Source organism: Somniosus microcephalus, unplaced genomic scaffold (assembly GCF_052327205.1).
Source record: "Somniosus microcephalus isolate GS21.2 unplaced genomic scaffold, FLI_Smic_1.0 unresolved_chr9, whole genome shotgun sequence".
Classification (NCBI taxonomy): domain Eukaryota; kingdom Metazoa; phylum Chordata; class Chondrichthyes; order Squaliformes; family Somniosidae; genus Somniosus; species Somniosus microcephalus.
Genome location: NW_028225187.1, coordinates 7,478,483 through 7,494,727, shown reverse-complemented (window position 1 = coordinate 7,494,727; position 16,245 = coordinate 7,478,483). Strand labels below are relative to the sequence as shown.

Sequence of the window (16,245 nt, the reverse complement as noted above, 5' to 3'; positions counted from 1 at the left end):
CGCTGTAATTTCTATGTAATACTTTGTAGCCTGATTGAGCTGACGAGTGGCGAGGCATCAGCTGATTGAGGCACTAGACGACCCTCAGCAGAAGCATCAATCTCTCCGGGGAAAGGGGAAAGGGCCAATTGTTTTTTGGAAATGAGAGAAAGGAATTTCTCCTTTTCTTAAAAAAAAACGTGTGGTTTGGAGCCAGTTCTTAACAGAATGGAACACGGTTTCCGCCCAGGGTTTGAGATTTCCTGAGGCTCCAAGATCTCTGCTCGGCCGTTGAACTTTTTGAAGTTTGATTGTTCACTTCAGAGTTGAGCACTTGCGGTCACAATTTCTAAAACTTTTCTTGTTTCGCCGAATAATGCAGTTTCGTTCACACATTTCTCCAACTGAAAACTGCAACTTGCAATTCTCTCGGCCTCTGATTTCACAACTAACTGTCCATTTATCGAATCACTTCTTTATAGGTTTTGTGTTTACACTATAAAACTCTGCTTTCTGACTGCTGTCTGTGAGCGGAAACTCCCTTTCTTTGCGGTCAAAACCTGCTAAACCCAGATACTAACTAAGGACAGCTTCCTCTCAGCCTGTCAGCTAACGGTCACAGTCCATCTCTTCAGAGACAGAGTTCCAACTGCGAGTTGTGTAACAGTAGGTAAGCAGCAATGTGGTGGCCCCTGTGCTTGTTTTAAGGAGACGGTGAAAGTGTCCTGTCCCGTCTTTACTGGAACGGCTGCGAAACTGACTTGTAAAGCCCACGAGTGCTGTGCCGTTGTCTGTCCCTGGGGATTGCCACTTCCCTCCGAGATTATAAGCTGTGCAGCGCCGCTCCGTGCCGTGCTATTGTCCCCGTGCCATCGTCTCTTTGTCCAATAGTTCTGGCTTCATTGTTTTTGGCTGATTTGGTGAGTTTGTGTTTGTGTGTGTGTTACTAGGCTAGCGGGTTCCTCTAGAGCACACGATGCTTTTGAATACCTCGTCTATCTCTTTCAAACTCGCTGCTCTTCCGTGGCTCAGAACTGAAAAGAAAACGAGCAGAGAAAGTCATGCAGATTTCGGCAGTGCTGACGCGGCTCTGAGTTGGTGAAGCAATTTCTGTTACAGAGAGAGAGCAAGATGTATCTTCCATTGGCTTTTGTACTACTCTGTATGTATCGCGATTTATTATTATGGTTATAATTGTGTCTCTTGAAGCTTACCTCACCTCACATCAAGCGTAGAATCTGAAAAAAATAAATAATTTTCGAAGGTGCAGCCTGGTTTCCTTACGAAAGTGCTCAGTGGATTGTAATCCTTTACAAATAAGCGAGACAGGAAATTGCAACTGGCTAAATCAATGCCCGGCGATTGATCCCAGGGCACCGTGAGCGAGTGATGTAGGCGGGAAGAGCGCCCTTAGTGGACATAAGGGTCTGGGAAAATGCCTTGATTTACCGTTGTTACATTCGGTGAGATTTGAAAGCAAACTTGGCGTGACTGAGCGCCACTTGCACAACGAGGGAAATGGAATTTGTGTTTTGTGTCTGTGCGGATGTGTGAAAATGTGTGTGTGTGTGTGAGAGAGAGAGTGTGCGTGTATATGTTTAGTGGGGAGAAGGGGCCGAGAAGGACGGTCGGGAGCAGAAAGGTTAGCCCGTAACCTGCCGCCCCTCCGTGTGTGTACGAGGTGCGCACGCACCCGTAAGGGTCGCGCAAGTTCCGGGTTTTCGCGTATGCACATTCGAAATGTCAATATCAATTCCCTTGACAGATGATCCAAATCCCCGGGAAAGAGGCCTACGCGGGCGGAGGGTTGGGCTATTTCCTCAACTTCTGTCCAGTGAATGACTGTGAAATTCTAGAGTTAAAAATAAACATAACACATGTATTTTTGTTCCATCATTTAAACATTATAAAACCTCTACAGTAAGGTGACGTTATCTTATCCCCTCTAAAACATATAATTATATTTTTCAAAAAATTACATTTTTGTTTTAAATATTTAATTAAGTGAATTTTAATACATTTTAAATATGTAATTTTTAATTGACTTAAGGTGTAGATGTATTATTAGGGTATTCCCAGTCATGCCTAAGGGGTTTCCATACATACGGAATCCCCTTCATGCATTGCTTGGGCCGGCCCATGTGATCAGAGGGGCGTCTGTTCTGAGATAGTGGATACACATATAACAGGAGTGGGAGGAAGTCTGCAAAGGGAATTCAGGATTTTAGACGCATGAGTAGGCCTCTCTCTGATATGGTAATCAGTGATGAAGTATCGTGATTTTGGAAGAAGGGAGGAATGTCTGGTAGGGGACATGGATAATGAGGCGCCAAGAGGTGGTGTGGTAAGGGCTGAGATTGGGAATCATTGAATCGTAGAATTATACAGCACAGAAGGAGTCCATTCGGCCCCTTGCCTGTGCTGCTGGAAAAGCTATCCATTTAGTCCCACGCCCATGTTTGTACAATATAGACCTGCAAAATTTTACCCGACAAGTACTTATCCAATTCTCTTTTAATATTTTATTTTTTTAAACTGTTGCCTCCACACTTTCAGGCAGGGCTTTCCAGTTCATAACAAATGCATGTTTATTTTTTTCCCACTTGTCGTCTCTGGCTCTGACACCAATTACCTTAAATGCGTTTTCTATCAGTAACAACCCTGCTGCCATTGGAAGCAATTTTTCCTTATTTACTCTATCAAAACCCGTCATGATTTTGAACAACTCTATCAAATATCGCCTTAGCCTTCTCTGCTCCAAGAAGAACAATCCCAGTTTCTCCACGTAGCTGAAGTCTTTCAGCCCTGCTACCATTCAAGTAAAGGTCCCCTGCACCCTCTCCAAGGCCTTGACATCCTTCCTAAAGTGTGGTTCCCAGAATTGAAATTGCAGCATAACCAGTAATTCATAAAGTTTTAGCAGAACCTCCTTGCTTTTGAACACTGTGCCACTATTTAATAAAGCCAAAGATTCTGCTCGCCTTTTTAATAACCTTCCAAACCAGTCCTGCCGCCTTCAAGGAGCTGTGCACATACACCCCCAGGTCTTGCTGTTCCTGTGCCACCTTAAAAATTGAACCACTTTGTTTAAAATGCCTCTCCTGATTCTTCCCATTTCCCACTACTTTAGGTTAAATTTGATCTGCTATATTTTCAATGACTGAAGTGTCGACAACCAGAGGGCACAGGTTTAGGATGATTGGCAAGAGAACCACAGGAGACTTGAAGAAAAATTCTTGTTTGCAACGATTCGTTAGGATTTGGAATGGACTGCCTGATAGGGTTTTGGATATAGATTCAATAGTAGCCTTCAAAGGGAGATTGGATAAATGTTTGAAGGAGAAAATATTGCAATGCTATGGGAAAAGAGTGGGGTGGGGGTAAGTGGGACTAACTAGATTTCTCTTCAAAAGATTCAGCGCAAACTCGATAGGCCGAATTGCCTTCTACTGTGCCGCACTATTCTCTGATTCTCTTGTCCGTCCATGACAAATGTCTGCCTATGTCCTCCTGAAGTCTATTGCTATCCTCCTCAATAAAGACATTAAGAACATAAGAAATAGGAGCACGAGTAGACCATTCGGCTCTACGAGCCTGCTCCATAGCTGATCTTCTACCTCAACTCCACTGTCCCGCATAATCACCTTGATTCCCCTTGAGTCCAAAAATCTATCGATCACAGTCCTGAATATACTCAACGACTGAGCATCCACAGCCCACTGGGGTAGATAATTCCAAAGATTCACAATCCTTTGATTAAAAAAATAATTCCTCATCTCAGTCCTAAATGGTTGAACACTTATTCTGTGACTGTTACCCACAGTTCTAGAGTAACCAGCCGGGGGATATATCCTCCCAGAGTCTACTCTGTCAAGCCTTGTAAGAATTGTATATGTTTCAATGAGTTCACTCCAGGTGTGATCAAAACAAAGCCCAATGTAATTGCATAAACACTTATTTACTCTAACACTCCACACCTTTTCCAATAAAGTCTAACATCGCATTTGCTTCCCTAGGTACTTGCTGCACCTACAGGTTAACTTTCATTGATTCATGTATACAGACACCAAAGAACCTCTGAATACCAACATTTCCAAACTCTCAAAATCCTTGTTTTCAAATCCCTCCAATGTCTCACCCCTTGCTAACTCGGTAAGCTCCTTCAGCCCCAACACCCACCAAGTTATCTGTGCTCCTCCAATTCTGCCCCCTTGAGCATCCCTGATTATAATCGCTCAACCTTTGGTGGTCGTGCTTTCTGTTGCCTAGGCCCTAACCTCTGGAATTCCCTTCCTAAACCTCTCCGCCTCTCTATCTCTCTTTCCTCCTTTAAGACACTCCTTATAACCTATCTCTTTACCAAGCTTTTGGTCACCTGCCCTAAGTTATCCTAATGTGCATCTGTGTCAAATTTGTTGTCTTAAAATACCCCTGTGCAGCGCTTTGGAATATTTTATTACGATAAAGGCGCTACATAAAAACATATTGTTGTTGTTGTTCAAAATGTTTTACTATTCTATATTTCCTACCAAAGTTGATAATTTCATATTTCTCCACATTATACTCCATCTGCCATGTTGTTTCCCACAGATAAACCTGTCTATATACGTTTGCATCCTCTTTACATCCTCCTCTCAAAGTTATCAAATTCCTTCTGAAAGTTCATATATGGTGCATCCACTTCACTACCCTCATCAACACTGCCCATTACACCACCAAAGAACTCCATCAAATTATTCATAAACGATTTGCCGTTAAAGCATCCGTGCTTTATTGGATATTTGATCCCACATTTTTCCAAGTGGCAGTTTGCTGTGTCCCAGTTTATTGTCGCTTGGAGTTTTCCCACCAATGTTAGAATTACTGGCCTGTCATTGCCGGGTTCATGCATCTCCCCTTCTTTGAACAGGGGTGTAATATTTGTAATCATCCAGTCCTCAGGCATCATTACCATATGGAAGGAGAATTGCCTCTGCAATTTTGATCCTATTATTTATTTATGTATTTAACTATTTAGTGCTGCACTTTGGTTGCACCTCTGCACCGAATTCCCATTCTCACCAAATTCCCACTTTCATGTTTTCACTCTGTTTGCAGTTCACTCCGTTTGGCATAAACGTCAAGCTCTGTGCTCAAGCTCTGTGCTTTTGCAGACTTCTCTCTAATATATAAATTTCAGCAGCATGCTAGCTACAACTGAGCAGCCAGCTTTCATCCAGGAAACTCACACATAGTCATGGACCCACTTACAGCTGGTTGGCTGTTACCTGCTACAGATCTTGTGTTTTTAAAGTTAGAAAACGTATTTAAATGACAGTTTCATAAACACAGCATTACTATACTACTCACCCACTACTTACCAGAAAGTTCCCTCTCACCAAATTCCTGTTTTACTTTTTTCTTGCAATGGACTCCGTTTTTCAGATTCACCCAACTCTCACCAATTTCTCTGCCAAAGTACTGGAAAGACAGCCTTGATTCTAATAATTACCATTCGGGATCAGTGATAATTTAAACAGAGCTTTTGGTCAAAGGCTCATTTCTAAGTTTGTGGATTCAAACAATGTCAATTAACAACTATGAATGAGTTCATCGCTTACTCTCCTTTGTCAGACTAACATTACTATAAATCACAGGAAACTTATACTTTATATTTCTGTTTATCCCTCCAGTGGGAATGATGCCCTCGGAGACAGCACCAGGTAGGTTGAGTTGAAAACTTTCTGATATAAGCATGTTGTGTGTCCTTTAACAATCTGTTATTGAACTCATAGTCATAGAGTCATAAAGGCACACAGGAGGCCATTCGGCCCATCGATTCAGTGCCAGCTCTCTGTAGAGCAATCCAGTCAGTCCTATTCCCCCGCTTTATCCCCGTAGCCCTGCAAGTTTATTTCCCTCAATTGCCTATCCACTCTCCCGTTTGAAAACTTTGAGTGTCTCCGCTTCCACCACGTCTGTCAGCAGCGAATTCCAGGTCCTCAACACTCGCTGTGTAAAAAAGTTTTTCCTCACATCCCCCCCGCATCTCTTGCCCAAAACCTTAAATCTATGTCGCCTAGTCCTTGAGCCATCAACTAGTGGGAACAGCCTTTCCCTGTTTAGCCTATCGAAACCCGTCATAATCTTGTACACCTCTATCAAATCGCCCATCAAATTCCTTTGCTCTAATGAAAAAAATTACAGCTTCCCCAACCTGGCCCTGTAGCTAAGATCCCCCATCCCCAGAAACATTCTGGAAAATCTCCTCTGCACCCCCTCAAGGGAATTCACATCCTTCCTAACGTGTGGTGAACCAGAACTGGACGCAAAACTCATGCTGTGGTCTAACCAGTGCTTTATAATGATTCAGCATAACTTCTCTACCTTTGTACTCAATACATCTATTTATGAAGCCCAAGATCCAATATGCTATATTAAGCACATCCTCAATGTGTCCTGCCACATTCAGGGATTCATGCAATTGAATTCCCAGCTCCCTCAGTCCCTGCACAGCATTTAAAACTGTGCCATTACGTTTATATTGCCGCGCCCGGTTGCTTCTATGAAAATGCATCACCTCACAGTTCTCTGTATTAAATAATACCTGCCACTTGTCTGCCCATTCTGCTAGCATTTCTATGTCCTTTTGCAGTAGATTGATATCATCACCACTGTTTGCCACACCCCCAAATTTGGTGTCATCGGCAAAGTTAGAAATTGTACTCTGTATTCCAGTATCCAGGCCATTTATATATATCAAAAGAAGCAGTGGCCCCAGCACTGAACCTAGGGGAACACCACTGACTACCATCCTCCAGTCTGTAAAACAGCAAATTAACACAACTCGCTGTTTTCTGTCCTTAAGCCAATTCCTTATCCAAGCTGTCACTGATCCACCTATTCCCAAGAGCCTCAATTTTGTTAACCAACCTCCTATGTGGTACTTTTTCAAACGCCTGCCGAATTTCCATGTAGACAACATCCACTGCATTCCATTCATCAATTCCTCTCCCTCCTTTCCCTTGACCCGAGCATTATACCAATCAATATTTGGGTAATTAAAGACCCCAATATCACCACTCAATAGCTCTTGCATATCCCTGCAGTTTACGTGCAAATTTGCTCCTGTACTTCACTCTCACTATTTGGAGGCCTACAGGAGGCTCCCAATAGCACGTGTGATAGCGGCATGACATCTGCCAGTAAATGTGCTCTAACTTAAAATAAGGAACAGGCATAGCCTTAATTAAGGGGCATTTTTTAGATTCGTTCACGTGGGCGTCGCTGGCAAAGGCCAGCATTTATTGTCCATCCCTAGATAAGAACATAAGAACATAAGAAATAGGAGAAGGAAGAGGACACTTTGCCCCTCGAGCCTGCTCTCCCATTCAATAAGATCTTGGGTGATCTTGGGCTCAGAGCCACTTCCCCACCCGCTACACATAACCCTTCATAGAGTCATAGAGTTTTACAGCACAGAAAGAGGCCCTTCGGCCCATCGTGTCTGCGCCGCCCATCCATCCCTGTCCAGTCTAATCCCATTTTCCAGCATTTGGTCCATAGCCTTGTATGCAATGGCATTCCAAGTGCTCATCCAAATGCTTCTTGAATGTTGTGAGGGTTCCTGCCTCTACCACCCTTTTGGGCATTGAGTTCCACATCCCAACCACCCTCTGGGTGAAAAAGTTCCTCCTCAAATCCCCTCTAAATCTCCTGCCCCTTACCCTGAATCTATGCCCCCTTGTTATTGACCCCCCTACTAAGGGGAAAAGTTCCTCTTTGTCTACCCTATCTATGCCCCTCATCATTTTGTATACCTCAATCAGGTCCCCCCTCAGCCTTCTTTGCTCCAAGGAAAACAACCCCAGCCTGTTTAGTCTTTCTTCATAGCTGAGGCGCTCCATCCCAGGTAACATCCTGGTGAATCTTCTCTGCACCCTCTCCAAAGCAATCACATCCTTCCTATAGTGAGGCGACCAGAACTGCATACAGTACTCCAGCTGTGGCCTCACCAGCGTTTTGTACAGCTCCATCATAACCTCCCTGCTCTTATATTCTATGCCTCGGCTAATGAAGGCAAGTATCCCATATGCCTTTTTAACCACCTTATCTACCTGTTCCGCTGCCTTCAGGGATCTATGTACATGTACACCAAGGTCCCTCTGACCCTCTGTACTTCCTAGGGTCCTACCACTCATTGTGTATTCCCTTGCCTTATTTGTCCGTCCAAAATGCATCACCTCGCACTTTTCAGGGTTAAATTCCATTTGCCATTTTTCCGCCCATCTGGCCAACCCATTTATATCGTCCTGTAGCCTGAGGCTTTCCTCCTCGCAATTGACCACCCCACCAATTTTCGTGTCATCTGCGAACTTGCTGATCGTACCTTTTACATTCTCATCCAAATCATTTATGTAGATCACAAACAACAAGGGACCCAGCACCGATCCCTGAGGTATCCCACTGGACACAGGCTTCCAGTCACAAAAGCAACCTTCGACCATCACCCTCTGCCTCCTGCCACTCAGCCAGTTTAGGATCCAACGCGCCAAGGCACCCTGGATCCCATGGGCTCTTACCTTCTTGACCAGTCTCCTATGCGGGACTTTGTCAAAGGCTTTACTGAAGTCCATGTAAACCACATCCACAGCATTTCCCTCATCCACCCCCCTCGTCACCCCCTCGAAAAATTCAATCAGATTTGTCAGACATGATTTACCCTTGACAAAGCCATGCTGACTATCCCTGATTAATCCTTGCCTCGCCAAGTGGAGACTAATTTTGTCCCTCAGAATTTTTTCAAATAATTTCCCTACCACAGATGTTAGGCTCACTGGCCTGTAATTCCCTGGTTTATCCCTGCTACCCTTCTTGTATAATGGTACTACATTAGCTGTTCTCCAGTCCTCTGGTACATCCCCTGTGGCCAGAGAGGTTCTGAAAATTTGTGTCAGAGCCCCTGCAATCTCCTCCTTTGCCTCCCACAGCAGCCTGGAATACATCTCGTCCGGGCCTGGGGATTGATCCTCTTTTTGGCCTGCTAAAACCGCTAGCACCTCCTCCCTCTCGATGCTAATATGTTCAAGTGTGTCACAGTCCCCTTGCCCGATTTCTATGTCTGCATCGTCTTTCTCCATAGTGAACAGAGATGCAAAAAATTCATTTAAAACCCCGCCTACATCATCTGGCTCTACACACAGATTGCCACTTTGGTCCCTAATGGGCCCTACCCTTTCCCTGGTTATCCTCTTGCCCTTAATATACTTATAAAACATCTTAGGATTTTCCTTTATTTTGCTCGCCAGTGTTATTTCATGGCCCCTCCTCGCCCTCCTAATTTCTTTTTTAAATATGCCCCTGCACTTTTTATACTCCTCTAGGGCTTCTTCCGTCTTTAGTCTTTTGTAACTGCCAAAAGCCCCCCTTTTATTTCTAATGCATTTTTGTATATCCCTTGTCATCCAAGGTTCCCTTTGCTTGTTGGTCCCACCCTTGATCTTTACAGGAACATGTTGGCGCTGTACTCTCTCTATTTCCCTTCTGAAAGTTTCCCACTGTTTTGATGTGGATTTTCCTATAAGTAGCTGCTCCCAGTCCACTTTGGCCAGATCCTGCCTTATCATATTAAAATCGGCCTTCCCCCAATTTAGAACCCTTATTTCCGGGCCGTCTTTGTCTTTTTCCATGACCACCTTAAATCTCACCGAATTATGGTCACTGTCGCCAAAATGTTCTCCTACTGATACTTCCACCACTTGCCCGGCTACATTCCCCAGAATTAGGTCCAGTACCACCCCCTCTCTTGTAGGACTTTCTACATGTTGGCTCAAAAAGCTCTCCTGGATGCACTTTATGAATTCTGCACCCTCTAAGCCTTTCACACTCTGACTATCCCAATTTATATTGGGGAAGTTGAAATCCCCCACTATTATTACCCTATTATTTTCGCACTTCTCTGAGATTTGCCTACATATCTGTTCCTCTATCTCCCCCTGACTGTTTGGGGGCCTATAGTACACTCCCAGCAAAGTGCTTGCCCCCTTTTTGTTTTTAAGTTCTACCCATATGACCTCATTAGAGGAACACGCTAATATATCGTCCCTCCTTACAGCAGTAATTGACTCCTTAATTAATATTGCAACACCCCCTCCCCTTTTACACCCCCCTCTGTCTCGCCTGAAGATTCTATACCCCGGAATATTGAGCTGCCAGTCCTGACCCTCCCTCAACCATGTCTCTGTGATAGCAACAATATCGTACTCCCATGTGTTCAACAACAACTTCAGTTCATCCACCTTATTTGCAAGACTCCTTGCATTAAAATATGTGCCTTCCAGCCCTGCCATATTCCCTTTTGCCTTCACATATTTGCTCTGCCTTCCCAGCTGACTTGTTTTTTCCTCTGTATTTGGCTGTAAATCACCCCCTACTATAGCTCCACTCTGTACCCCATCCCCCTGCCAAGTTAGTTTAAACCCCCCCCAGCAGTGCTAGCAAACCTCCCCGCAAGGATGTTGGTTCCCCTCTGGTTCAGGTGTAAACCGTCCGACTTGTACAAGTCCCACCTTTCCCAGAAGCAGACCCAGTGATCCAGGAAACTAAAGCCCTCCCCCCTGCACCATCCCTTTAGCCACGCATTCATCTGTTCTATCTTCCTATTCCTATACCCACTAGCACGTGGCACGGGGAGTAATCCAGAGATTACAACCTTTGAGGTCCTGCTCTTTAATCCTTCACCTAGCTCCTTAAATTCTTGCTGCAGGACCTCATCCCTCTTTTTACCTATGTCGTTGGTACCAATGTGGACCACGACCTCCGGCTGTTCACCCTCCCCCTCCAGAATGCCCTGCAGCCGCTCAGTGATATCCTTGACCCTTCACTTCCTTAACTTGCAAAAATCTATCTATCTCCACCCTAAATGTATTTAATGACCGAGCCTCCAGGACTCTCTGAGGCAGAGAATTCCACAGATATAACTCCCTCTGAGAGAAGAATTTCCTCATTATCTCAGTTCTAAAAGGGCGACCCTTTATTCTGAAATTATGAGTTCCAAATTTCCGCACGAGGGGATATATACTCTCTGCATCGACATTTTCGAGCCCCCTCAGTATCTTATATATTTCAATAAGATCACCTCTCATTCTTCTAACTTCCAATGAGTATATGGCCAACCTGCTCAACCTTTCATCATAATCAACCCCGCATCTCTGGATTTAACCTCCAATGCAAATATATCCTTCCTTTCATAAGGAGACAAAGTTTGCATGGTGTACTCAAGGTGTGGGCTCACAAATACCCTGAACAGTTGACCTTGAGAAGGTGGTGGTGTGCCACTTTCTTTAAACACTGCAGTCCATTAGGTGAAGCTACTCCCACAGTGCTGCTAGGGAGGGAGTTGCAGGATTTTGACCCAGGGATGATGAAGGAACGGCCGATATATTTTCAAGTCAGGATGGCGTGTGACTTGGAGGAGAACTTGGAGGTGGTGGTGTTCCCATTCGCCTGCTGTCCTTGTCCTTCTAGTTTGTAGATGTTGTTAGGTTTGGGAGGAGCTGCCGAAGAAGCCTTGCAGATAATCTTGCAGATGGTACACACAGCAGCCATGGTGCGCCTGTGTTGGAGGGAGTGACTGTTTCTTATTTCTGTATTATTTGATTAATAAGCTATTTATGCTGTTGATGAGGATATAAACGCTTCTAGCAATGAAAATATTGTTTCCATTTCGATACTGACACTCGCTTTCAGAAGTTACGGCAGCCATATAGCACAGAAATGTTTTCTAAAGAACTTAGGAATAGAGATAAGCAGAGAAATCTCCAATGTGGTCAATCCTGCTAGTCCCAGTTCTTTACTATCTTTCCTCAGTTATTTTCTATTGTCACCAAATACGTGCTCGCCTGCCTCTTAAAATGATGGTTATTATTGAAATCTTCATTCTCTAGTTAATTTTACCCACAAATTCACTAATCTCTGCGTGAACTAACAGAATCGTTTCAGGGCGTTTGTCACCGTTTGCTGGAGTCCCTTAGGAGGACGCAAGGAGTCTGCAAAGCGATGTAAACAAGTTATGTGGGTGGGCAAGAGCGCGGCATATGGAACATGATGGGGAGAAATGTGAAGTTATCCACTTTGGTAGGACAAACATAAAAGCAGAATGTTTTTATAAAAGGTGAGAGATTGGAAAATGTTGATATTCAGAGGAACCTGGATGTCCTTGCACACGAATAACTGAAAGCTAACATGTAGGTACAGCAAGAAATTATGAAAGCAAATTGTATGTTAGCCTTTATTACAAAGGTATTGGAGTAAATACAGCTTACTACAATTATATAGGGTCATGGCGAGACCACACCTGGGGTTCTGTGTCCAGTTTTGTTCTCCTTACCAAAGGAACGATATACTTACCTTGGAAAGAGTTCAACGGAGGTTCACCAGACTGTTTCCTGGGATGAGAGGATTGTCCCATGAGGACAGATTGAGTGGATTAGGCCTATATTCCCTAGACTTTGGAGAAATGATAGGTGATCTCATTGAAACATATACAATTCTTAAGGGGCTTCACAGGGTAGATACTGGGATGATGATTCCCCTTGCTGGGGATTCTAGAAATAGGGGTCACAGTCTCAGAATAAGGGGTCAGTAATTTCGGACTGAGGTGAAGAGAAATATCTTTATTCGAAAGGCTGTGAATCTTTGGAAATCTCTACCCCAGGTGGTTGTGGATGCTCAGTCATTGATTATATTGATGACTGATATCGATATATTTTTGGTTACTAAGGGAATCATGGGATATGGGAATAGTGCGGGAGATGGAGTTCTGGTAAGAGATCTGCCATGATCTTATTGAATAGCGGAGCTGGCTCGCGGGCTGCATGGCCTAATCCTGCAATATTTCATATGTTCTGATGTTATTAACATTTAGGGGACATGGGGATTCTTACAGAAGCAATACATTGAAGCCATGGTAGAATATAAACATGCCTGTAGTGTATAATAAAAACCTTAATCTGTGTACATGGTCTGTTTACATATCTTATATCCTGGTGTCATAGGTATGTCAAACTTCCGTGTCAGCTTTTTCTATTATAATATACATGGTATTTATCACATTGTACAAACAGTTTCTCTTTTCGAACCCTCAAGTAAATCGGGCTTGTCTTGTCTAATATTATCCGTGAGGGCAATGCATGGGGTGTGGCCGCATCGTGGTTATGTTGCTGGATAAGTAATCCAAAGCCTGGACTGATAATTTGTAAACATGAATTCAAATCCCACCATAGCAGTTTGTGAATTTAAATTCTGTTAATTGAATAAAAAGCATGATTTATTTATAAGGGAGAACCAGTGGATGTGGTGTATTTGGACTTTCAGAAGGCTTTTGATAAGGTCCCACATAAGAGATTAGCGTGCAAAATTAAGGCACATGGGATTGGGGCAAGGTATTGACTTGGATAGAGAACTGGTTGGTGGACAGAAAGCAAGGAGTTGGAATAAACGGGTCGTTTTCCGAGTGGCAGGCAGTGACTAGTGGGGTACCGCAAGGATCGGTCCTAGGCCCCCAGCTGTTCAAAATATATATTAATGATCTGGACGAGGGAATTGGGTGTAATATGTCCAAATTTGCAGATGACACAAAGCCGGGTGGGAGGGTAAGCTGTGAGGAGGATGTCGTGAAACTCCAGTACGATTTGGACAGGTTGGGTGATTGAGCAGAAACATGGCAAATGCATTATAATGTGGATAAATGTGAGGTTATCCACTTTGGTGGCAAAAACAGGAAGGCAGATTATTATTTGAATGGCAATAGATTGGGAGAAGGGGAAGTGCAAAGAGACCTGGGTGTTCTTGTGCACCAGTCGCTGAAGGTAAGCATGCAGGTGCAGCAGGCAGTTAAGAAGGCAAATGGTATGTTGACCTTCGTAGCAAAAGGGTTCGAGTACAGGAACAAGGATGTCTTGTTACAGTTGTACAGGGCCTTGGTGAGACCACACCTTGGGTATTGTGTGCAGTTTTGATCGCCTTACCTGAGGAAGGACGATCTTGCCATGGAAGGAGTGCAGCGAAGATTCACCTGGCTGATACCTGGGATGGCGGGAAAGACGTATGAGGAGAGATTGTGTCGATTGGGCTTATACTCACCGGAGTTTAGAAGATTGAGAGGGGACCTCATCGAAACCTATAAAATTCAGTCAGGCCAGGACAGACTAGATGCAGGAAGGATGTTTCTGATGGCCGTGGAGTCCTGAACCAGGCGTCATAGTCTAACGATAAGGGGTAAGCCATTTAGGACTGAAATGAGGAGGAATTTCTTCATGTAGAGAGTGGTGAACCTGTGGAATTCTCTGCCACAGAGGGCGATGGAGGCCAGTTCATTAAATATATTCAAGAAAGAGTTGGATATATTTCTTAAGGCTAAAGGGATCAAGGGATATGGGGAGAAGGCAGCGACAGGGTACTGAATTTGTATGATCAGCCATGATCTCATTGAATGGCGGAGCAGGCGCGAAGGGCCGAATGGCCTACTCCAGCTCCAATCTTCTATATTTCTATGTTTCTATGGTTCTTTGTTGATCAAGACTGCCTCCCCTCCTGCTTTTCTCCCTTCCTATCACTCCTGAATATTTTGTAGCCGAGAATGTTTAATTCGCATTCCAGCCCTGTTGAAAATAGTTCTCTGTTAAATCAACAATATTATAACCCCCGCGTGTCAACTTGCGACTGTAGCTCCTCATCCATATTTGTAAAGCTCCTTGCATTAAAACACATGTGTTCCAACAGAATGCTGGTCTGCTCTACTCTCCCCACCTCAACTATTTCGTGCACTTTCTACATTTTTCCTTGTTCTGTTGTTGTTTTTCTCTCTTGCTTTTCCATGTGCCTTGTCTCTACTACCTACTGTCGTGTCCTGGTGCCCCTACATCAGCCAAATTAGGCTAAATGCTCCCTCACAGCATTCGTTAACCTCCCCGTCAGGACATTGGTCCCAGCCCTGTTCAGGTGCAACGCATCCAGCTTGTCCATGTCCCTCCTGCCACTGGACCTGGAATCTGAACCTCTCCCTCCTGCACCACCTCTCGTGCTACACATTGACCGGCACTATCTTACTATTTTCTATACTCACTAGCACGTTGCACTGGGATCAACCCACAGATTAACACCATTGAGGTCCTGTGTTATAATCATTTTTTAGCTCCTGATACTGTACCACTAGGGCCTCAACCCTTTCCCTACGTATGTCATTGGCTCAACACGGGCCACGACTTCTGGCTGCTCCCCTTCCCCTCGCAGCGTTTCCTGTACCTACTCATTGATATCCTTTACCCTAGCACATTAACCTGCAAATTCATTTTCCAACTGTCCATGGATAAACATCGATGCTATTAATATCTTAAAAAAGTCGCTCTCTTCGTGCTCGGCAGATATTGAACCACCTGCAATTCTGCCGTGCATTCTTCACTGGAATTGCTCTCATGCAGCTTTCGATTTGAACTTACCACTTTGTATGCATAGAGTATAATCTATCTCATTTAGCAAGCTTTTGCTCACCTGTCCTAATATCTCTTTCTGTGGCTTGGTGTCAAGCTCAGTTTGATCAAAGCATGAGTGCCCTGGGTCGTCCATGTCATGTGGTTTTGCACATTTTCCCAACGGCAGAAACCAGTTGAGGCTGAACTGTTGCTGACATATTTTGTTCTGAGATGAGTCACGAGCCTCCTGATATCCGGACTTGGGCAGGACGGATTGTGTCAGCCAGAAATCTTTGAGCAGCGCAGTCCAAAATTCAAAATGAATCCAGAGAAAAAGGAACAAGTAAACACAGAAACGGGAAATAGTTCACTACCTAAAATAACATCACGATTACATAGAAACATAGAAACATAGAAGATAGCAGCAGGAGTAGGACATTCGGCCCCTCGAGCCTGTTCTGCTATTAAATGAGATCGTGGCTGATCATCCAAATTCAGTACCCTGTCCCTGCTTTCTCCAAATATCCCTTGATCCCTTTAGCCATAAGAAATATATCTAACTCCTTCTTGAATATATTTAATGAACTGGCCTCCACTGCCTTGTGTGGTAGAGAATTCCACAGGTTCACCACTCTCTGGGTGAATAAATTCCTCCTCATCTCTGTCCTAATTGGTTTACCCCTTAACTTTAGACAGTGATCCCTCGTTCTCGACTCCCCCGCCATCGAGATCATCCTTCCTGCATCTAGTCTGTCTAGTCCTGTTAGCATTTTATAAGTTTCAATGAGATCCCCTCTCATTCTTCTAAATCCCAGCG

General features: G+C 44.1%; 1 protein-coding gene across 1 annotated transcript in view; it reads left to right on the top strand.

Moving 5' to 3' along the window:
• Nucleotides 1–681: 681 nt before the first annotated feature.
• LOC147084478 (NACHT, LRR and PYD domains-containing protein 3-like) overlaps nt 682–16,245 on the top strand; it is a 114,478-nt gene continuing 98,914 nt past the window's right edge. The window contains exons 1-2 of the mRNA XM_085979494.1: nt 682–1,141; nt 5,652–5,681. The gene's annotated coding sequence lies outside the window, so the exon portion shown is untranslated. The remainder of the gene's footprint in view (nt 1,142–5,651; nt 5,682–16,245) is intronic.